Source organism: Nilaparvata lugens, chromosome 10 (assembly GCF_014356525.2).
Source record: "Nilaparvata lugens isolate BPH chromosome 10, ASM1435652v1, whole genome shotgun sequence".
NCBI classification, from domain to species: Eukaryota; Metazoa; Arthropoda; class Insecta; order Hemiptera; family Delphacidae; genus Nilaparvata; species Nilaparvata lugens.
In genome coordinates, this window is record NC_052513.1 from 1,982,248 (window position 1) to 2,007,594 (window position 25,347).

General features: G+C 34.9%; 1 protein-coding gene across 1 annotated transcript in view; it reads right to left on the reverse strand.

Moving 5' to 3' along the window:
- LOC111064306 (secretin receptor) overlaps positions 1-24,855 on the reverse strand; it is a 169,742-nt gene extending 144,887 nt beyond the window's left edge. The window contains exon 1 of the mRNA XM_039436091.1: positions 24,742-24,855. The gene's annotated coding sequence lies outside the window, so the exon portion shown is untranslated. The remainder of the gene's footprint in view (positions 1-24,741) is intronic.
- Between the last annotated feature and the right edge of the window lie 492 nt (positions 24,856-25,347).

The window sequence follows — 25,347 nt, forward strand, 5'->3', positions numbered from 1 at the left end:
TCGGTCTATTTAAAATAGAAACAAATCGAATCACATCAAGTACAATATCAATGTCTTATCGAATATCGAATCCTACAAGAAACCTTCCAGTGAGAAAGTGAGAAGTAACGAAGTAACGGTTTCCGCTCCAAGTGAAGGTAGAGACAAAACCCAAATTGACACAAACCAAATCGAAATTGAACAAATGGCTTCCAAGATAGACCCTGTGACGTCACTCGTAGGTGAGAATTGGTCTGTCAGCATTAGTTGAATGAGGAACACTGTGATGGATACTGACAGTTTTAGTAGAATCTCAGTGGGAACATTGTTATCGGCCAAGTCCCCTGTTTTCAGGTAGGAGAGAAGCATCAATATAGGAAAGCAGTGTTCCTCTAGGACCTTATAGGTTGGAGGGTAGGCAACCCTATTCATTGGTTGCTCCCTTGAGATGGAAACCACACGACCCGGGTTGAATGGGTTGCCTCCTTCACTTGAATGCATTGCCGATAAGCGGGATCCTACCCAACAATTTGTGTGGGGTGTTCTATAGACACTCAATTTTCCTGTACCCTGTGATATCAATGCATGTTCTGTTATGTTTTACTGTGTAACCGTTCGGAGGACATTCATTGAATCAAGATTTCGGTAGATCTAGAACCAGCCCGGGTAGGTGACTACAGTACGTACAGTTTCCTGTACAGTCCAGTGGTTACAGTATCATGATATCTTTGGGTTTATAATTATAATATTATGTTTTTTCTTTATTAATATAAAAACCCCCTTTCTATTTAATGACCCTATTTTGAGTCTTTAATTAACAGATAGTTCTGAATAATAACCAAGATATTGTCATATAGGGCCTGTTTCCGAGCTCGGGATTTAGGTAAGTTTAAAGGTAGGCGCACACAGATCGTCATCGGACGGACGGCACGCATCGGACGGTTTGGACGATCAGATTTGATGCACTATTTTCAATTGGAATGCGCATACCTATCCGCATCGCATGTGTGCGCCTACCTTTAAGGTTCGTACAGATTTACAAGCCGCGAACATGAGCAATTCACTTTTAATCAGCTGATGCCAAGCTTTTTATATCTGTATCTTTGTATCTGTATCTATCTGTACCGTTTCTGTAAAAATACAGATATAGTCAGCTGATTAAAAGTGAATTGCTCATGTTCGCGGCGCGTATATCTGTAAGCGCCTCTAGACTTTGAACAGCTGGAGTCAGAAAATTGGCTTTCCAAAACGGGGCGTAGTCACAGTGATAAGTTGTAGCAAAATAACTCTTTATTTTCTCATTTCTATAATTGAAAAAACGTTTTTCCTTGACGAAATGAAATAATCCTAAATAATTCAAAATAGCTGAAACTTTACACTATTTTCTCTTTATTTTATTTTATGTTCGATTCTCTAGTTTTTCTAAATTTAATTTAAACGTGACTTTGACTGTGACTAAGAGTACGCCCCGTTTTGGAAAGCCAATTTTCTGACTCCAGCTGTTTTAAGGCTAGAACTTAGCTAAATCCCGAGCTCGGAAACCGGCCCCTAGAAGCAAAAACGTAACCCTAAAGGTGCGTGCAGATATACGCGCCGCGAACATGAGCAATTCACTTTTAATCAGCTCATTATATCTGTATTTTTACAGAAACGGTAAGATACAGATATAAAAAGCTTGGCATCAGCTGATTAAAAGTGAATTTCTCTATATCTGTATTTTTACAGAAACGGTAAGATACAGATATAAAAAGCTTGGCATCAGCTGATTAAAAGTGAATTTCTCATGTTCGCGGCGCGTAAATCTCTACGCACCTTTAGGCTCAACTCACACTTACGCGACTCAGGTCTAGAAGAGACTCGACTCTAGTCGAGAGCATGTGTTTCCAAATGGTGACACTCAGACCAGTCGATTCTAGACTCCGCGACGACACTATTTGAAAACACATGCTCTCGACTTGAGTCGAGTCTCTTCTCGACCTGAGTCGCGTTAAGTGTGAATTGAGCCTTAACCTAAACCTCTAGTCGTCGACACTAACTTCTCCATAGTCCTCAACTGTAGTCAACCGCTCGAAAATAGTACAGTGTAGATTGGACGTCTGAGTACTTTCAAGGCAGTGGTACGGTAGAGAATCGGCAACGCTCATCTCCTATCTTTTTTCCACTGCCATTATAACGTGGAACTTACTATAGTGTTGTATTTGAAAAAAATAAGATGAAATATGATAAAATAACTAATACGGGTGATCTAGGTTTACAGCACCAGCACGCATAAAAATGTGAGGAAGTTGGAAAAATGAGAATTTGGAGTTATTGAGAGAGGATATGGGGTGAAGTTGGAAAACAAAATATAAACTGCAATCCATCAAACGGGAACGCGGTACAGGAACTTCTAAGTAGAAAGTAGATTCTTGAAAGGAGAAGACAATGATGTCAATCTATCATTCGCATGGATTCTACAGCCATGATGATACAGTTATAACAGACTTCACATGAATTCTTAAAGTTACATGTTTCAACCGTTCTTAAGGCATATAGTTTCCAATAAGAGCCTGGTATCTACTTGATTCGTTTAGAGACTTATCAACCCATTTCTACTAATCATTTAGTTTTTAGTATGTCGATGAGAATTTGTTCTCCCTCCAAGTCAAGCAAACCTGATTTACCAGATTTCATTTACAACTCCTTGAATAATTACATTTGAACAGTAACTTTCGGTTGCTGGTACGAATATTTAATTTAATCACAGTTGAATGACTTCTTCAACAAGTGTATGAATTACTGGACAAGTTTATTGAACGTGTATGTACACACATGCTCGTCATGCATGTTGTGTCGTCAGCGAAGTGCTTCGAACAAAAATAGTAGTTTGACAGCAGCTTCTAACATAAAATAAACAACCAATAACAATGAATAAACTGAAATTATAATGATAAAATAAATAATTCAACCTCAAATAGAACAGTGGAGGAATAATAAATAACTAAAATTCGAAAATACAAAACCTAACCTTGATATATTTTGCTGGAAGCCTTTCATGATGACACAAAAACGTATGACAAGATTGTGCGTAGACACATGTTCAACACAATTGTCCTGTCGTTAATAGCCATCCTAAATATGAAGGGCTATAAGCCTGTTTTTTCGTTCCCAATCATTTTATGATCAAGTTGTTTTGGCATTGTTGTTAAATAGATAAATAAACCATTTGGAACCAATGTCACAATCCGGCGAGGTTGGTCGAGTGAACTGAGGTGTTGCACCTCGATTGCAACCACTCTTAAATTAACCACTCTTTACATAGTTGAAAATTCAATTGAATCAATCGTCCTCATAAAATTCGTCTACTTTTTGGACAACCTTCGTGAATTCGTACCGATATACCAGTGTAGGTGAACATCAATTAACTTTTTGAACAACCTTCGTGAATTTGTCCCCATATAACGGTGTAGATGTTGCCAATCACATTTGAATAATAGACGCCTTTTCAATTCACGCTTCCAGCAATTCGTTGGAATTCACTGACACCATTTACGTAACTCACGTATTCGATTGGTCATTGAATCGTCGTTCAACCAGATAATGGTCTCACATTTTATCCCAAAAGAGAGTACAAAGTACAGAGTAAAAAGAGTTGGCAGTGTAAATTGCATCAATTGTCAGAAACCCAACAAATGGTGTACATTGCCCTAAAATCGATGCAATGCTCGTCGGTAATCCATGGAGAGTTCCACGTTATAATGGCAGTGGAAAAAGATGGAGAACAGCGTTGCCGTTTCTCTGCCCTACCACTGCCACTTGTACCGTATACCACTTGATACCAGCATATATGATGTAATATTAACTGCTCATTGTTGTTTAAAATGATCAATTATATTTTATTCGTCAAGGAAGTTCATTTACCAATGATTAAATAACAAAGTTTCATATTTGAGAATGAATATTTTGTTAATTGATCATATTTCTTCATTTCTAAAAACAGTCTGGCAACGTTGCGGAACTGGAGAAGGATATTGCTATCTGTTTAGTCGAATGATAGACAAGGATAGAAGCACCAATCTTAATCAAATACTGTTATTATGACCTCACTATAGTGTCGATCTACAGACCAAAAACGTGTGTCTAAAAATTCAGAAACAAATCTCTAAACAGAAGTTAATTATTTTTAAAAATATTTGGCGTTGTAGAGCTTGAAAAGGATAGTGCTATCTGCTTTGTCGAATGATAGACAAGGATATCAACACCAATGTTAATCAAATACTGCCATTATAACGTGGACCTCACTATAGGAAGCATGTAATTAGACACATTATCCATCATCAGCTCGTTCTCCATTAATTGGATAATGGATTGATGATCTATTAATCCTCGCCCGAAAAATGAGCTAAAACCGTTGTTAATTGTCATCTTAATTGGGTGAGAGCATAAATGGTTGATTGCGTTGATTAGGTGATCTGTTCATGGTTATAGTGATTGCAATAATGTAATTAACTTGTTTGATGTGTGATTTTGTGTGTAATTCATCAAAGGTGATTAAAATTATATTGGGGAATGTTACGAGGTGGGTTTAGGTAATACTTGGTTTTTCATACTGATTGAAAGAATAAGCTATATTTGAACATTTTATTGGACAAATTTTAGGCACAGAAGAAGTAAGCGCCTGTTTTTTCATTCCGATATTTTAAATTTTACCCGATGAATTAATTTTTATATGTCTGCTATTAAAGATAAAATCTTCCCTTGTATGCAATCTGATGATGATGATGAACATTCATAAATAGTTTATATTAATAGTGTCACGTTATTCTTTTTATTTAAATAACGATTAGCCTCCTGCTTGGCATCAGTCGGTAAAGCATGAGATATTTGATATAATCATATAATTAGGTCGTGGTTTTTTAATAGGATTCAGTCTCAAAAAATCTTGATAGGCCTAGGTATGGGCTTCTCCTATAACTCTTGTAATTCAATAAAAATAAATATATATAAATATGATACTTATACTATAGTGTTGAGGAATAAAAATAAATTGCACACCATAAACATTTCATACATATATTAAACAAATAATTCAAAAATAGATCGAGGCAAAAAATATATAAAGAGCGATAAAAAATATAATATAAAAATAGAACAATAATTGAAATCAGTAAAATATCACAGGCTAAACTTTATATTCTAGATTTATGGCACGAATCATTACCATGTGCCTTTATCTTAAAATCATATGCATTCTTTTGCATGTAGCTGCGATATACGCTTGCTAATACTTGTCGACTTGGACAATTCAATTAAAAAATGTGTTCTTCAAGATCAACTTGATAAATTAGCCACTAATAATCCAAATATATATATATATTAAAATCTCTAGTACTTAGTAGATTTCTTTGTATTGAGAATATATTTTATCTCAGGGTGCAAGATTCGGCACCTGACGGAATAGGTAGAGCCATTCATCTAGTGAATTAGAGCTATAACAAACTATCGCAAATTATATTGCAAAATTTAAATATCATATGCATATGTTTTAATAGCCTAGATTTTATACTTCTTTGATTCAATAGAAATTTCTGAAATGTATTGATCTATCTTTTTCTTTCAATAAAATACCTTTAATACTCATTTTACTTGCGCAAGTATTACTCTTATTGATTTCTTAATTTATAATAAAAACCCTTTCGACGAGCTAGCTTTGATTATTAGATTAATTCGAAGCACTAGGGCGCCCATCACTAATTCAATATTTATCACTCACGTGTCGAAAATCTTCTTGTAAGCCGCCGATGTCGATCCAACTCCATGTGGTCCGGGAATATGGTAGCCGGAATCGTCTCTTCCAAGGGGTTATAAATTTATTTGAAATTGAAAATGACTTCTGCTTTACAATAGCATCACGAAGTCTTTTAAGAAATTTAATAATTTGATTTAACTTTAACTTTTACAAATTTATTAGCAAGGTACTACGCTCTAAAATATTTGGGGTCCTCTTATGGTGGCATTTGGCTGGCGAGTGCTGGTTCTCCTTTCTCAATTTTTACAAATCTTATTTCCGACTTTCAAATTAACATAAAATTTGAATATCTTAGTCCTCCGCCATTTAGGTTCAAATAGATCGTACAAAAAATATCAAATTATTACTTAGGTTGTACGATTAATAATTTCTTTGCCTTCGAGCCATATCGATAACATAGACTATACAAAGTTTTAACACAAATCCAGTACATTTATATAAATATATAGAAATATTTTTGAATTGGCCTACAGTTGCCGCCTATTAACTGCCGTTTTGCTATTGGTGCATGCAAATTTTATTCGGTATTCATGCGCCTGGTACCTCCTATTTCCTGAATACACTTAATTATTTTTATTTGGTTTATTGGTTATGCTCTCTACATGCTAGCTAATATTCTATACATTAATATTATTTCATGCTACCTAATAATTAGCCACGTGATCATGTGTTTTTTCACATTGCATACCGTTTGATTGCAATAGAGCTCTGCCAAGGGGTTTTGGTCAGATTCTACGTTTCTCGATTTGATCGATCTCTAGGTCACCGATCCGTGAATACATGTACCTAACCTCAATCTTCAAAATATTTTATATAATAATCTATTTATTAGCAACAAATTCCTTCAAATCCTTTTTAGGTTTTTGTACCGTTTAGCCAGAACAAGCTGATGCTATCTAATCTTAGTTATTATCTATTTGGCGATATTAGCCAGTTACTTTATTTTCAGACTATTACTATTTCGGTTAGGGATTTTATCTACCCAAATTCGATGCTTTACAATAGTTTATATTAAGCATTCACTGCCCATTCAATCAGGGGTCTCGAACTTGTCAAAAATCCAGATGACCCACAAATAGAGTCATAGGATATGCAAAAAACAAAGATATACACGACACAGGACTAGAAAATAGTTTAACGACTTGGTTATAGAACAAATAATTCAAATAAGTTTGAAACAAACGTTCTCGTTTCACAACATTTTTTCCAAGAACTCTTCTTTGAGTGTGTCTTTCATTCATTCTGGTTGGAGACCAAACATTCCTCAATTCACTCTACAGATGGAAACTCCCGGGCTGACAAATAATTTTTGGACAGTAGCGCTCATCGAATTTCCATCTAGCTGTTTACCCTGTTGTCTATATTTGCAGTAGCAGAAGTCTTCGGGGTTAATTACAGCATTTAATTTGAATTTTCGTTTAATAATAATTATTAATTCCTCAATTCGTTGATTATTTGATTTGTACAATAAGTACATCATCAAAATGGTAGAGAGGGAAAAAATAAGGTAACCTAGTGCTATTCCTCTCCCAAATTTATATTAAGTTACACATAGTCCGAAATGGGTTGAGTCTTCAAATAACAAACAATTCATTAGGTGTTCAACCAATCAATAAGTTACTAACCAATCCGTTGAAAAACAAACAATTTAATAGTTCACTAATCAATTTTAGTACAACTTATCAATAATTCACTAATCCACTCGTTGAAAGAACAATCAATTCCTAATGAAAGCAATCGATCTGGAGATTGTACAACAAAATGAGAAAACACTCAAATAGATCACTGAGGGGGGCACTGAAAAACAGCCACTAAATATTTCCTGTTTTTCCCAAATTGATTGGGTTGGGTTTGCAATGAACCATCGCTGAAACTTCGTTGAACAATGAATTGAAATAAATTTCTAATCAAACGAATCAACCTCCACGTTAGCAGAAGATAAGTGATAGCAATTCTTTCTGGATGTCAGAGAGTGCTAATGTTTTCAAAGCTTCCCAAACGATGAGAGTCATTTGTTGATCGTTCAACATGCCAGCGAGCGGCATTAGTACAGAATTCGTAATTATCTACAATTACAATGGCAGCGTTCGCCTAATGAGCCACTTAACATCGCTCAACTTAATTTCGGACAATCTCAGGAGAAGCATAGACTAATTACTGCACAGAGTGCTTGAAATTAAAATGATTACTTTAAAAGTATCATGATGACTGACAATATAGAGTGCTATCAACAAGGTAGAGAAGCTTGAGTGCAGAAGAGATGAGGATTCTATAGGTGCGTACAATATACGCGCCGCGAACATGAGCAATTCACTTTTAATTAGCTGATGCCAAGCTTTTTATATCTGTATCTTACCGTTTCTGTAAAAATACAGATATAGTCAGCTGATTAAAAATGAATTGCTCATGTTCGCGGCGCGTATATCTGTACGCACCTTATGGAGTGCTTATAATTCTGAATTGTTGTGAATGATTCATGCATTTTTGGTGGCTTTTATGTATGTTGTATTTCTCGTTGAGATGTATGTAGAGGAAGCTTGAAAATTTTTGTGGGCTATGATTGTACTGTACTCTGAAACCTGTTATAAATACTGTCATAGACTGAATAAACATATCTTGAATCTTTGGTTCTGCATAATTATTATGATCTGGCTGGCCCTCAGTTTCATTTCCTTGTTATTAGAGCATGTTTTGTCTATTCGACTGCCTATCTCCGTTTCCGATGTTCGCTATCAGCAATTCGTTCTTCTTCTTCTTCTTCTTCTTCTTCTTCTTCTCCTTCTTCTTATTCTTCTTCTTCTTTTTCTTCTTCTTCTTCTTCTTCTTCTTCTTCTTCTTCTTCTTCTTCTCCTTCTTCTTCTTCTTCTTCTTCTTCTTCTTCTTCTTCTCTTCTTCTTCTTCTTCTTCTTCTTTTTCTTCTTCTTCTTCTTCTTCTTCTTCTTCTTCTTCTTCTTCTTCTTCTTCTTCTTCTTCTTCTTCTTCTTCTTCTTCTTCTTCTTAGAATTGTTTTGATTTTCTCATTTCTATAATAATTGGAAATGTTTTTCCTTGACGAAATTAAACATTCCTAAATAATTCAAAATAGATGAAACTGTACACTATTTTCTCTTTGTTTTATTTTGTGTCCAATTTTCTAGTTCTTCGAAACTTAATTTAAACGTGACTATGACAATGACTACGAGTACGCCCCGTTTCGGAAAGCCAATTTTCTGACTCCAGCTGTTTAAAGTCTAGAACTTAGCCAAATCCCGATCTCGGAAACCGGCTGTAAATGAATTAATCCAGAAATCCATACATGAAAATTGTTTAGATATTCAATGTTTATCAATGATTTCACTTGAACATTGTTTCAAATTAATGAATTTAAAACTCGTATTCATCCAGAGAACTCCTGCCATTGAAAATACAGTTCATGAGGAGTTCATGAATACTTCCTACTCCCCTCATCACCAGGGACTGATTGAGTTTCCCAATGATACCTGTGACCCGGCTTCGAGTTCATTTAAAGATAACATGTGAATTTCCTCGGGTTGTTTACGTTACAACAGGCCAATTAGGGGATGATTCCATGTAGGCTTTGTTATCTCTGGTAAGCCTGTCCCATATGTTTCATAACAACAAAAATACAGAGTTTTGCCAGATTGTATGTTGCGTTTGCTAACGATCGTGATCGGTTCAGTAAATCAATGTTAAGGATGTGATGTATTCCTTCAGTTGCGAAAAAAAGTAAAAGTAAATTCGTATGGCTTTTGTTGGTGGGGAGTCCCTTGCGGGAAGGTCCCACCTCCTGAATATATAATTTGAGCCGTCAATGGGCCTTACGACTGTCATACTTCAGGTTGCGAAAAAATCGTGTTTTATGTCTTCAAGAATAGCGGAAATTCAAAGGATCTATATGGCAATTTTCAATCCTCAAATAGAACTTTTGAGAAGTCAATCGGGGATTTGTCGAACTTATGGAAACGACAAAACTCATTTCTTGGTTCATCAGGAACTGCGATGTAAACACTTGTTATTTTCCTATACTTGTAACTTGGTAGACCAGCATTTAGTATCTGAATCGTTTTGATACTGATTGTTTAGTACCTAATACTTTACTTCATGACTTCTCCCAATTTCTTATTGAGCACACTATTTCAACATTTATATTTGCTATCAAAGAATTTCAAAACTGATGAAAATAGGTATTTTTATCAGGTCCCACATGATTTGAAAGCTCTACGGTATAGACGAAAAATGCGTGTTTACTTGTTTAAACATCATCAAACTTGTAAACAAAACCGTTATCGAGAAACATACTCGATTAGTTGCATCTTTTTTACCCCTTCAGTGATTAGAGAACCTTCGCGGTCACAATGGACCTGTATTCATAACATTTGAAATTTTTTGTTGGAAATGTTGATTCTCCAAGTTGAATACAACGTGACATGGTGTGTACAGATATGCGCGCCGCGAACATGAACAATTACTTTTAATCAGCTGACTATATGTGTATTTTTACAGAAACGGTAAGATACAGATATAAAAAGCTTGACATCAGCTGATTAAAAGTGAATTGCTCATGTTCGCGGCGCGTATATCTGTACATACCTAAAGAGTTACAGTCAGCATGACGGAATATCAAGTAAGAATCAGAAGCAATATATTTTGTGCTTTTCCGAAAGTAAGTCTTCTCTGATTAGTTCTCGTGGGATTCAATCGCAATTAAAATTTTACTGGCTTTTGTGCAACCGGCAATATGAAATATAATAATATTGATGAGAGTTTGCCAACATACCCCAATGTAATCACTCCAATTTTGACGATATTCGAATTTTGAGACCAATTAGATTATATCAGAACAAGTTTGCTTATTGATCCTGTCACTAATCTTTGGATAGGTCATTAACCTCGAAGTCCTTGTACTATTAGACTACCACTAACCATCTCATTCCAAAATCATACTACCAAAATCACCCCTTCTAACAAGATCTCTGTGGATCCGATTAGGTAATACTGTAATGATAATTCTGTAACCGGTATTGCGTAACGTAACTGTTACAATTACATTTTTCGGGAACGATTATTATGCAATGCATTTAAGCTTCCCTGGAATAATTACAGTTAAGATTTGAGATAACTGTTAAGAATCACAGTTAATTAGTAAGACGATGCCAGATAATGTTGAGAGTTCATTTAGCAGTTTTGACTTGTGATCAATCTCTACGATTTTATGTAATATTTCATCAATTATCTTGTGATGTAATGATGTTCCCTGGGAAACAGGAAAACATTGTTCTGAGAAGATGAGGAAACATATTTCGGGAAATCATTAATAATTATTCCTACTCGATCCTTACTGTCGTTCTCATTCTGCTTCTCTGTCACACTTCAGATACGAATCGAAGAAGTCACGAGACATTTTCTCGTTAACTCTCTCCTTAGCAGGGATGATCTCTCGTTGAATCCCCTCATTATAGAATCATTTGCTAATGAGGATTTTTGAGAGGGACGACTCAAGAGGATTATGACTTGTCGATGGAATTTAAATCCTTTTTTCTCAGATTTCAATGAATAATTGTGTATTAATGAATTATTTATAACTCTCAAAAATTATGTGACACTTCTTGTTTCTCCATCTTACTTACTTCATGCTAATTTAGTTCAAAGGTTCACTTAAACCACCCCATTACACAGTCTTCTATAACATAATTCGTAATTGCACCGCGCTCTATTGAAAATGAATCGAATTCGGCTTGATTGAATTCCATACTTGTACAAAATAGCTGTAAAAGAAAGTATCAGGAATGATAGAGAACAAAAATAAGTAAAGAATGATTTTATAATATAATAAAGGAGAGAATAATATCAAACGAAAATCCAAATTAAATGCTGTAAATCACCCCGAAGACTTCTGCTTCTTCAAATAACTGTACACATACGTGTACAAAATAACTGTAAAAGAAAGTATCAGGAGTGATAGAGAACAAAAATAAGTAAAAAATGATTTTATAATATAATAAAGGAGAGAATAATATCAAACGAAAATCCAAATTAAATGCTGTAAATCACCCCGAAGACTTCTGCTTCTTCAAATAACTGTACACATACGTGTACAAAATAACTGTAAAAGAAAGTATCAGGAGTGATAGAGAACAAAAATAAGTAAAAAATGATTTTATAATATAATAAAGGAGAGAATAATATCAAACGAAAATCCAAATTAAATGCTGTAAATCACCCCGAAGACTTCTGCTACTACAAATAATTTGTATTTTCATTTAATAATAATTATCAACTCATTAGCATTTGAATAATTGCAATATCTCAGTAATTTTCATTGTGAAGGAGATAATTGGCTTAATACGTACGGGATAGGAAATTCACGAATGACGCATCATCTCGTCTGAACTCCTCGACTTGAAATTTTGCATAAAGATTCCTAATTTACCGTGGGTGGTTATAGGCCATCTTTAAGTTCTTCAAGATTTCAGTAGGTCAAGTTTTCAGTTTGTCCAGTTTTAAATTAGACCTTGAGGAGCACGGGTTACCTGCTAGTATAAAATAAAAGTGGGAGGATAAATATTCAAATAAGTGCGTTTTAGTAGTGGGAAGGATAAAAACAGTAGTTTGGATTCATCCTTCTGTTATTACCTACATAATTTAGGAGTGAAATGGAATTATCTGGGAGTGTAAAAATCAATAATTGATTAATTATTTATTATTGATTCGTACAATAAGTATATCATCAAAATTATAGGGAGAGAAAAAATAAGGAAACCTTGTGATATTCCTCTCCCAAATTATTAGATAAGGTTACTAAAGTTTAATTTGTTAAAATAGGTTTTATTTAGATAAGGTTTCAATTCAAAGGAAACTAGAGATGTAACTCTGAAGGGGAGTGTAAAACATTAATAATATTAATTAATTCAAAGGAAACTAGAGATGTAACTCTGAAGAATGAGTGTACAAGTACACAGAAACTTGAATAATAGGGAATGAGAGAGAGAGAATGAATAGAATAAAAGATAGAGTGAAAGGGTGAATAGAAATGTGTGAATTTTAGCAGAGTGGATTTACACAGACACGTCCCATCTGCTGTCACGGAGATTCACTTGAATCTGTCAGCATAGGTTAGATTGGTAGCTTTGATGATGTTTGGAACGGTTGATGTCAGTAGTGAAGTGGACCCTACTGTGTGCATGCACACAATACATCTTGCCGCCTTTGCATGGGGTGGGGGGTGGGGTGAAGGTGGGGGGCAGATTCAGTGAAATGTATCCAGTAAATTTGCAAAATGTATTTGCTTGCATCCAGCACCTGTCATTAGATTGACAATAACCGACAACCCTTGCGTCCTTTTAATCTATCTGCTGCTCTCGTCGGTTTCCTCCTCCTACTCCTCCTCCTCCTCCTCCTCCTCCTCTCCTCCTCCTCCTCCTCCTCTCCTCCTCCTCCTCCTCCTAATCCTCCTCCTCCTCCTCCTAATCCTCCTCCTCCTCCTTCTCCTCCTCCTCCACCTCTCCTCCTCCTCTCCTCCTCCTAATCCTCCTCCTCCTTCTCCTCCTCCTCCACCTCCTCCTCCTCCTCCTCCTCCTAATCCTCCTCCTCCTTCTTCTTCTTCTCCTTCTCCTCTCACATTTGGTAGAGAGTTAGTGGGAAGGATATTTTTAATATTCTTTCCGTTCATTGATATGAACTTTCCTTTCTTTTCATTGATATGTCCAAAGCTCCGCCAATTTATGTAGATGCATAACAATATAATTATTATCTATAGTTATTATATAGAATTGCTTTTAATATCATATACAGTTCAATAATTATTTTCTTAGTCTATATTATGTAAATTCATCTATAATTTTGCTGTATTGTAAGCTATTGTATATATAAGTGTATAAGCCAGTATATATTGTGATCTACATAAAGTACTCAATCAATCAATCAATCACCCATTTCTCCTCCTCCTCCTTCTCATCCTCCTCCTCCTTCTCCTCCTCCTAATCCTTCTTCTCCTCTTACTACTCCTCCTCCTCCTCCTTATCCTTCTTCTCCACCTAATCCTCCACCTTCTTTTCCTTCTCCTCTTACTACTCCTCCTCTTCCTCCTTCTCCTCCTTCTTCTCCTCATTCTTCTCCACCCCCTTCTTATCCTCTTTAACTTCCTCCTACTCCTCCACCGCTTCCTCTTCGTCTTCCTCCTTCTCTTCGTTTCCCTCATTTTTCTTTATCACTTTTTACTCATCCTTCCTTCCCTGTCTCGTCATTCCTATCTTTCTTCTTCTCTTAATCTATATTTATCCTACTCCTCTTCTCTTCTACTATATTTTCTCCTCCTCCTTCTTCTCCTCATCTTCCTCTACTCCACGTCACCATCATCCTCTAACTCATCTCATCTTCATCATCATTCTCCTTCTTCTCACGTTACTTCTCTGTCTCCTTCCACATCTCTCCTCCCTCTTTTCCTCCCTTTATTTCCACCCACCTCTTCACCCACAACAATTTCTCTAGTTCTGTTGAACCACTGCGATGGACGTTAATCTGCAACTGAATTTCATCTCATATCCATGCAATAACAACGTTCATCACTTGAACACAATGTGATTTCAAAAATAGTTATGCATTTTCTCAGAAACGGGTGTGCTGTTGACAATTTTGAATTAGCTGTCATTTCCCTACTTACATTTCAGACTCTTTAAGGATTGTTACATAGGATCATTTATTTATGTATTGTTACATAGGAAAAATGAAGGCGATAAAGGATGAGTCACTTTCTTTGTTGTGGTGGATATTGTCCGTTTATTCAATATGGATGGGACAGTTCATGTGGGATAGATCTTCAAAAAAATCCAAACTCACCTAAAATCTGTTTTACCTATTTTTAATATGGAATAGGATGAATAATATTCACACTGGATGAATTCCATCAACTCTATTAATATGTTTGTTTGAATCGTCAATTAATTTTCTTACAACATTATTATTTTTCATACACCTACATGCATTTGTGGATGCGATATGCACCTGAAGGTGCGTACAGACTTATGAGCCACGAAGAAGTAAGTGGATTTCACTTTTCATTAGCTGATGCTATGCTTTGTTACTGTTTCTGTACAAATACAGATATAATTGACCGAGCGAAGTGAAGTCTAAGATTCAAGTCGACGGTTTTGTATTTCTCTTTATGTTTATATGTTCCGCATTTACAGCGAAACGCAGCAATAGATTTTCATGAAATTTTACAGGTATATTCCTTTTTGAATTTCGCGTTGACGTATACATACGGTTTTTTTGAAATTTTGCATTTTAAGGATAATACGAAAGGAAAAGTAGTCTCCTTTGAACGACAATATTACCGTAAAAATCAGACTTTAGAATTATTATCATAAATCAGCTGTCTAGTGGACTATAATACTACCCGTCCAAAAACATCGAACATTTTGAAAATGTATCTTTCCATCAACGTTAGTAGACAGTTGACTATAATTTACTACCCGTTCAAAAACATGGAACATCTTGAAAATGTATCTTTCCATCAACGTTAGTAGACAGTTGACTATAATTTACTACCCGTTCAAAAACATGGAACATCTAGAAAATGTATTTTTCCATCAACGTTAGTAGACAGTTGACTATAATACTACCCGTTCAAAAACATGGAACATCTTTAAAATGTATCTTTCCATCAACGTTGTAAACAGTTGCAGCCAGACCTGATAACAGCGCTCACACTCACATTCCGGGACGACACGGCACGGTACGATAGGACAGAAAGCTCTATGTTTATTTAGGATTTTTTCTAGACATTTAAAATTGATAAATTAGTTATTATCAATTTCTGAGAAAACATAACAACAGGTCAATGTAACTTACTGAGCGCGAGGTCTACTGTTCACATAACTACTAGTAATAATAGCATCAGCTGATGAAAAGTGAAATCTGTAAGCACCTTTGCGTGTCAAATTTTCTTCTCAGAGGAAAAATTTATTATCAACTGATGTTATTTCTACTTCTGTTCCTCAATTCGAATCGATCATAATCATCTCTCCAATTATTCAAGCACAAGTCTAGGAATCGTGAAGGTATCATACTCAACCCCACTTTTTCTCCCCACTTTATCAGTTTCACAGCTTTGGAGGTGGAAAATCAACTTATATGTGTATATTTACTTTTGGTCTCAATTATTCATTCTTTTATTAGGTCGAAAACATTACAATATTGGAAAGAAAAAGCACACGCTGGCGTAATAGTACTTTACGTCACAAGTCCGGTAACGATAATTTACCACATAAGTATGATTGTTTTTGCCCGAAACGTAGTTGAGGGCAGAATTATCATAAGAATGCGGTAAATACGTTACCGTGCAAGTTACGTACAATATTTTTTGTCATACTTATCTGAGAAAGAATAATATTGCTGAGAAACAGAAACCATTACCTGCTGCTGCTCGAGCTACTGCATTCTATAAATATGACCTAGCCCGTAGCGCCTAGTTCATAACAGACAGACCCTTCGAGCTCAAATAAAATAATAAAGGCCTGAATAATTATAAGATTTCAGATGAGTTCTTATAACTTTCAACTCCTTAAATGAGTTCTTTAATTATTTGAGTTGGTATATTAATTACTCAGATGTTATTGGGACTCAGTAGAGTCCTAACATACTCGAACATAATTATGATCTCTTTACAGTTTAGTATGCTGTAATGAAAATCACATGTTTTCTTTTACTGCAAACAGCTGTTTACCGGCTTGATTTAATGCATGGAAAACAGCTGCAATTGAGTAAGTATGACAAAAATAATCATCTGACGTTGCTTTAACTTCTGTTCCTCAATTCAAATCGATCATATCCATCTCTCCCATAATACAAGCACAAGTCTATGAATCGTGAAGGTATCATTCTCAACCCCACTTTTTCTCCCCACTTTCTCAATTTCACAGCTTTGGAGGTGGAAAAACAACTTTCTATATGGGTTTACTTACTTTTGTTATCAATATTATTAATTCTTTTATTGGATGAAATTACAATATTGGAAACAAAAAGTACACGCTAGCCTAAAACTTCTCTCCTTCCTGAATTCAGTTCATTCAATTGTCGAAACCGGGGTTTTCTTCACCAAAAATAAATTTCCACTTTTTACAAGACAGAATAACTAATAGCAGGAAAAGATAGAACAAGAGATTCTATCTTTTCTCAATGCTAATAGCCTACATAATATAGAATAACTAATAACGGATTTAGAAACGGGATTTAACTCTTCCACTTGATTCTCCTCTTCTACAACATGACCTGACTAAAATTTCAAGGTATTTGAACCCTTTGAGCAGACTGCAGTCCCGTAAAAAGGGATGAAAACCTTTTAAAGGGCAACTAACCGTTAACCCAATTACTTCCACATAATCTTTCCATTCCAATTCAAGCCCTTTTATTTCACTACTTAAATTTCGGATTGACTAAGCTCAGATTAGGTGGCACCAAGAAGCAAGCACCTACTCCCAGAATTTAACGCTGATTAAATGGAATTTAGTCTTAGATACGTTAGGCAGTAACTTTCTAGAACTAGAAACCCCGAATTTACTGAACATATCCAAAAGTATGAGAGTGGATTTTTGCTAATGTGAACCTCAAATTCAATGAGCATATTAATGCTCAATTGGACAATGACTTGCATGAGACATTCTCAAGCTGCTAGTTTCCTATTGGTGTGGAGGTAAAATGGCGACTAATCAACCCGTTGACCAATCAGAGAGCACCTTGGTTTTTGAGGCGTGGACTACTAATCCAGCCACTCCTAAATCAAATTCATGTTATTGGAATTATTCTAAGATCTAAGGCCTTTAATTAATGTAACAGAGATCAATATTGTTCTCAATTTAACCATCTTAGGGCCGTTTGCACAGTATCAGTTTAAAACTAAACTCCATTTTAAACTGGATTGAATCCATATTTATTTATTTTTCAAATCAAATAATTTTTTCCGCCATTTAAAAAAACAATCACAAACAAAGAGCAAATCAAATATGATGAACAATAAATTTAAACAAAATACAAGTGTTAACTTAAAAATAAGAAAATAATAATACAAAATCATAAATATCTCTTTACGTATGTATATATAACTTGCGTGTTATATATGGCATCACCAGCAAAAGAATAAACTTTGCCCGCTTCAAGTCTCGTTCATTATAATGTGATTTATTTTTAGTTCAATCCACCAGCTGATTGAATTCAGTTTAAGCTTTGACTGTGCAAACGGCCCTTAAACAGTAAATTTCTCTACAATTCTCAAAAGTCGTTTATTAATGACGTAACAGAGGTGAATAGTGTATTAGATCTTACCATCTTAAACAGTAGATTTCCCTACAATATCAGTTTCAAGTGGTCTTCACATCAAGTTACCGATGTAATCACCGTTAACTTAACCAGCGTCAAACAACGATAACATATCGTCCGTTTATTCGACCCTCGAGCTTTGTTGTCATATTTCAAACAGGACAATCTAATTTACTAGCTCTTTATTGAATTTCATTCCAGCCAGAAGTATCTACTGTTTCCAGTAATATAGTGAGACTAACTCTAAAATGTCGGCATTACTGGTGAATAAATACGATGCTTCCCATGCTGAGTGAAACTCACTAGGGTTACCCTATGCAAATCTGTCACGCTAGCCTACTATAAAGTGACCCCTTCCTATTGAACTCTAAACTCGGTACAACTGAGCTTAAAATGTCAGGTTGCAATTGGATTAATTACTCTCACCACGGTGCATGTCATTATTCTTCAACGTTCCAATTTAGTTTTTGCTACTAGAGACGAAAAAAACGAACCACGACTTTCGTCAGAGAGTTGAAATTCTTCTTGAATCCACACTGAATGATTCTGAACTGTGGTTCACTTCATACTGTCAGCATTAATTGAATGGGAAGCATTGATGCTAGAATTGAGGAATACTGACAGTTTGTAGTGAGCTTCAGTATAGTTGGTGACTTTTACCTTTTCGCTAAATAAATGAAAGCAGTGGAATTCAATGCAAATAAACTGAAGCCGCAGCTAGTAAATTAACGGAGCGCGCTGAATTCTGGCGAAAAAATACACTGAAAAGGGAAACATGAATGAAAAAATTCTCTCGGCTACAGATGTCGGGGAAATTTTCAAAACGTTTTCAAACGGTCGTGGCGGTTTTTGTGATATGAAGTCAACCGTTTTGTTGGAGTCGGTTGATGGAAGAGTGTCAAGTATTATTAAATATTTTTTTTCCTGTACAAAAATTACGCTCGTGTTGGATTTTTTCGAAAGAAGGAATAAATTGTTGTAATGTGGAACAGTTGTGCGGGAATTTGTAGTGTTCTGAGTGGAAATTAAATTCGAGTTCATTCGGTTGAAGTGTTGAAGTATATGGTTGTTCAAGTTTATTCATAATTATTGTTGAAGTGTTCTGGTTATTGGAGTTTGAAATTGTTGACTATTTTTTAGAGTGACTATCAGTATATGAGCAATATATTCACGATTGAACATTGAAGATTGAAGCTGGTTGGAATTGAATTGATTTATTCAGAATTTCAGATGTACAGTTTGGAAACCACATCATGTAAATGCCCTCAATCTCACTTTTATCAACAGGTACGAATAGTTTTTGAAATGCTTTGAAAATAACTTTTCTTCTTAGAAAAGTATAATATAGTAAGGCTAGGTGCACACCAGTTAGTCAAGACAAGACAAGACACGTTTAGTCACAATACTTCACATAGCTGCTTATGACGCAACTCACACTGATTAGTCATTGCAATTAGACATGTCTTCATAAGCAACTATGTGAAGTATTGTGACTGAACGTGTCTGATCATGTCTTGTCTTGTCTTGACTAACTGTTGTGCGCCTAGCCTTATACTCAACTGTTTAATGCTCAAAAAGCTACTGAATCAGTTGTCTCTTTTCCAAGTCCAACTTATGAGAAATTACAATCAATCACAATTAAAAATTGTTTTGTACAGTATTAGCGTAATATTCAACAGGGGGATAATGAGTTTGGAGTTTTTAATTGAAGACGAATCATATTTTGGAAATAAAAAGACAAAAACTGGAAAGTTTTAGAGTTAGTTTTCAATGGAAGATGAATTATAATTAGGAAATAAAAAGAGAATAGAACTGAAAAGTTTTGGAGTTTTTAATGGAAGACGAATTAAATTTTGAAAATAAAAACGACAACAACTGATTAGTTTTGGAGATTTTTAAGGAAGACGAATAATATTTTGAAAATAAAAACGACAACAACTGATTACGGTACTCAATTAGGTGAATTCTATGCGAGATTGGATCCTCCCGGGAATGTAGAAGCCGAGCTTTCAACAGTCATTCATAACCAACACTAATGATGACAGCAAAACCCAACGGGAATTGCATTAATTATTACTGAGGCTTATCAACGAAACAACGCTTAGAACGGACTAAACAAACTTACAGTATTTTAAAGCCCCAATGGTATCATCTTGCATATTCAATCAATAGAGCTCCATGTAACGCGTGGGATATTGTTCACAATAACTTCAAAGTCCACAATATCAATTAATTATTGCGATTTATCGGCTAACAAGGGATGGCTATTGATTTTAACAACGTGTGTTGTTTTGATTGGGTGTGGGAACTCTCTGTAGGCTCAGATGATAAAGAGAGTATTCTCTTTAGTGATGAAGTTGAAGCATAATAATAAACTTGATTGAATCTGTTTGTATTGTAATAACCCATATAGTGAGTCCACGTTATAATAGCAGTGGAGAAAGACAAGAGATAATTACCACAATATCAAGTACACAAAAAAAAATTCAATTGTTTTTTCAAGTAAGAAACGGTTAATCAGAATATTGAATTTTGAGTTTCCTCCCCTATAAAGAATGGAAACAACTTGATATTTCGAAAACCACTGATTCATTAAAATAATTTAGGATACTAGTTTCAGTTCTCATACTATAACCGATCTCTTGTAAAATTAAAGCTTAAACAATAAGCAGCAGAATACTATTTACAATATATGAGTAAGCCCTACGATTGGCCATTAACTGTCGACCAATGAAGGTTGAGCTCCACTGTTATTGGTCGAGACAAGACACGCCCAAGTACTCCAAATATGGTCATTGGAAAAGTTAAACAACAATCAATGAAAAGAAACTTAGTGACTAGAAGAACGAAATAGATAATATGACACAAAATGGAAGAATATACTATTTGAAAACCAATCATTGAATACTAGAATACAAAACTACAACAAAAAACGAAGGTAGTAAAAATTATATAAAGGGAGAAGACAAGGTCAAATTCGAAAGTTAATTAAAAAGAAGGGGTAATTGTAATATTAATCTGAGATTAAACTGAATAAGTAGCTAATATGAGTCTGTACTGGCTAAAATGAGTCTGTTCATTTAAACTATAATTTATTTAGTATTATCTAGTATTTATTTTTTATTTTATTTTATTTTATTTATTCATTTACAATGGAGACAACGGGTTCCCCAAACATGTCTCCTTTACAAGAAAATGCAAAATCTTAAAATTAATATATAGAAACTTATAAAAAATCATAAAAAGAAATAAGGTACAAATGGTAATAGTTATCCTATTACATATGGTAATAAGGTACAAAATGATAATATGGAAAAATACAATAATTTAAAAAAAAAATAATATGAAAAGATGAGATGAATACAAAGCATCGAAAATATAAATTCTAATAACACAAGTATTAAAAGAATGAAATAACCAAAAATATAACTTATTAATGAGTTCCAAGTCCCAAAACATATGCACACCCACACATACATGAAAAAATGATCGATGTAGACCAGATCACAATATCAATGCTCAGACCAGACCATTGTATAGAGCTTTTCGGAATCTAGCGCGAGAGAACCAGAAGAGATCTAGGTGCCGGACAAACTATTGTAGCTTCTCTGAATTCTGTTGAGAGGAGAATTGTAATTTCTAAGTGTTCTGGAACGAGGAACCAGAAAAGAAAATTCAGATCGACGAGCCACAGGTGAGATATAAAATTCATTTAGATAGCAAGTATGATGAATCAATTTCATTATTTAAGAGATCAAAAAGAAAAATAAGTGCTCTAACATCACGCCTAACTTTTAATGATGTAATATGGAATAAAGTTCTCAGTGACTCTGTTGGGAAATCAAACGGACAAAAACGATTAAATTTCTTATAGAACATGATTCTTAAAAACTTATTTTGAAGCCGTTCTAGAACATTTATTCTATCCATATGATATGGATTCCATATCTCTGAGGCATATTCTAGCAAGCTTCTCACTAGTGACTTATAAATCAGAATCAAAGGCTCTACGACTTGACAAAGGCTCTATTTTACACGACATCAAAAAAGATTTTGTGTAAAGTACATCAAACAAGTGTTTTAATCCGTCGCAGCTCCGTATGGATCAAGAAACCATCACATTTATTTAACATTGGTGTTGGTATCCTTGTCTATCATTTGACAAAGCAGATGGTGCTATGCTTTTCTAGCACCGCAACGTAGTCAGATCGTTTTTTAACAGTGTGGGAATACAATTAATCAACAAAATATTTAATCTAAATTATGAAAATTTATTATTGAATCATTGAAGAATATATTTTCTTGATGAATAAAGCATAATTGATTATTTTGAGCAACAATGCACAGTTGATATTACATCAAATATACCAGTATCAACCAATGTACCTAGAATAATGTATTCTAGGTACCTTGGTATCAACTATCCTCTATAGAAAACAGTGACAAGGCAGAGAATCGGCAACGCTGTCCTCCTATCTTTCTCCACTGCCATTATAACGTGAACCTCTCTCTACCACAGAGCTCTTGTGCGAATCAGTTGTTACGAGACGGTGACCCTTGTCAGCTTGTCACTACTGTTCATGAGAAACTGAGGCATGTAAGTTGCAAGAATTTTGTCATGCAACTCATACTCTTCAAGATTGTAGAAGTGGACCGAAACTTTTTTCATCATAGCTCTAGGCGACCCCATCCCCTACCACATTTCTGTCCCACCAGAAAATCGCCCAAATGTCTCCACAAACTTGATAACTTACTGGACTCGAGGTCCCGAAAGCTACATTGTGCTCGTAGTGATATTTTTCCATTAAACTGGAACTAGATTAGGAAATTCAGTAGCTTTATGGAATTGTGAGTGGGATTTTGCAGCTATTCTAGTAAAGACTAGGAGTCTAATTAAGAACTTGACAAACTGAAAACTTGAAGAATTGAAATAGGCCTATAACCATCCTAGTGGAATTATATGAATATAAATGTGTTACCTCGTGGTAAATTAGGAATCTATATGCAGAATTTCAAGTTGATCAGTTGAGTAGTTTAGACGTGATGATGCGTCATTCGTGAATTTCCTATCCCGTACGTGTATAAGCCAATTCTTTCCTAATTTTTATTATATGAATAATGCGTTTTGACAGTCATTTAACAACAGTTACAAATAACTTGTTATAAACGGTGCTTACATTGTTCAAGGAGTCTTCAGACTTTATTTCATCCAGTCAAAATGGTCAATGGTTCCAGTTTTAATGAAATAAAAGATTACATCCGAAATTCTTTCCATCCATAGTCTTCTCAAGTCTTGGAATAATATAATCTTCCATTCAAAAAATTATGAAATTGAAGTAATGGCCAATTCAATTTAGTCTATTTCCTCTTCAATGACACAATACAAGAATTACTCATACAGAGAATTAATATTCCATTCATGGGCTATTATAGCTATAGTGAGAAGAATTCTCACGTTGAGAGAACGAATCCGTTGAATTCTCACGTTGAGGAAGAATCCCGAAAGCTGCCATTGCTTACAAGCCGAGGGAGGAGAAGTATTGGCAGACCAAGAAAAAGGTGGCAGAATGTTTGAAGACGGAACAGGTATTAATGCTTACCCCTGTAACAAGACGACGAAGACGAGTCGAATAAGAGTCAAAAGAATCAAAGAATCAAAACAAGACGAAGACGAATAAGAGTCTGAAAATAGTATATGAAATACCAGATGAAAATTCATTTTACTCATTACATGAATTCTCATACTTCATTCGACCATTTAGAGAGTGATTCACTCAGTGGTCGCCCTGATAATCTATCGCTTGGATAAGTTGAGAATCATGCGCGTGCTACTCCTGTTGGAAGGGTGACCGTTTGACTGACCTAGAGCTCATGTGTTCATCACCCTCAACGGCCTCAACAAAAAATGTATTGTAGATGTTTATTTATATTTCACTCTGTAGCCTTCTATTGATCATATTTGGCATTCTACTTGATAGTGTGACTAAAATCTCCACTCAGCACTCAGCTGTGTTGAGTATCATTCTTGGAAATGAATTGAATTCATTATTTTGATATATATATATAAATAAATTGAAGCATTTAACTCCTGTGGGTTGTATAAGAATTTCCAAAATATATCCTCTATCAGTTTACATCATGCTATTATAATCAACCATAGTGAGGTCCATGTTATGATGGCAGTATATTTCATTTCATTGGTGTTGCTATCTTTGTCTATCACTCGACAAAGCAAATAGGGTTTTGATTGTCTATCCTTTTCAACCTCCACAAATTTCCCAAATAGTTTTTAACTGTATAAAGAAATGATTAACAAAATATTTAATCACAATAATGAGAGTTTATCATGAAAATTTATATTGAAAAAAATATTTTCTCCATGGATCAAATATGATTGATTATTTTAAACAAGAATGAACAGTTGATATTACATCAAATATACCGGTATCAGATATCCTTTATAGAAGACAGAGAATCAGCTACGCTGTTCTCATATCTTTCTCCACTGTCATTAAAACGTGGACCTCATTACAGTCTATTGAAACTCTAGTTCCGATCCTAAAGCATTATTTGATACAAATCAAATTAATCGTAAATTTGATTCAACAAAACAAAATAAAGGAGCCAGGATACATTATTATCTAGATTTATTTCCAACTCACTGTGTGCAAAGCTGGTTAAATTTCAATTTTCTGCCTTTGTTAACAGCTGAAGCGTGCTTGTGAGAGCACGGCACGACTAGTTGGGAAACTGCTCGCGTTTCTTGAATGAAGTTCGGACGATCACTGAAACTGATCTCTGAGGAAAACTGAATCATGGGTCAGCTCCATACGGCGCAGAAGCGATGTTACAGGTGTCTGCAGACTGTACGCAGACTCAGCATCACACGTGCGAGGTGACTTTATTCTTTATTGATTCATACATAAGTACATCATGAGTACATCTTTGTACTTGTACAGAGATTATACCTAGTTGGAGTGTGACGAGCTGATGGCGAGATGGACTTCTGTTTGAAGGTTTGTTACAAAAAATATAATGTCTGAAGTTTGGATACTGACAATTAAATACATACTCATCGAATTTGAATAATACAGTAATCAATATTATAAATCTAATATGGAAAATACATCAATAATAAGTACATGAAGTGAAGAACAAAATACAATTTCATACAGTCAGCTACCTTATTCTCCGTTCCTTTCACAAATTCCCACTGAATATTATAGGGAGCTAATATAAGCGACCAACGAGTTAGTCTCCCTGTAGGT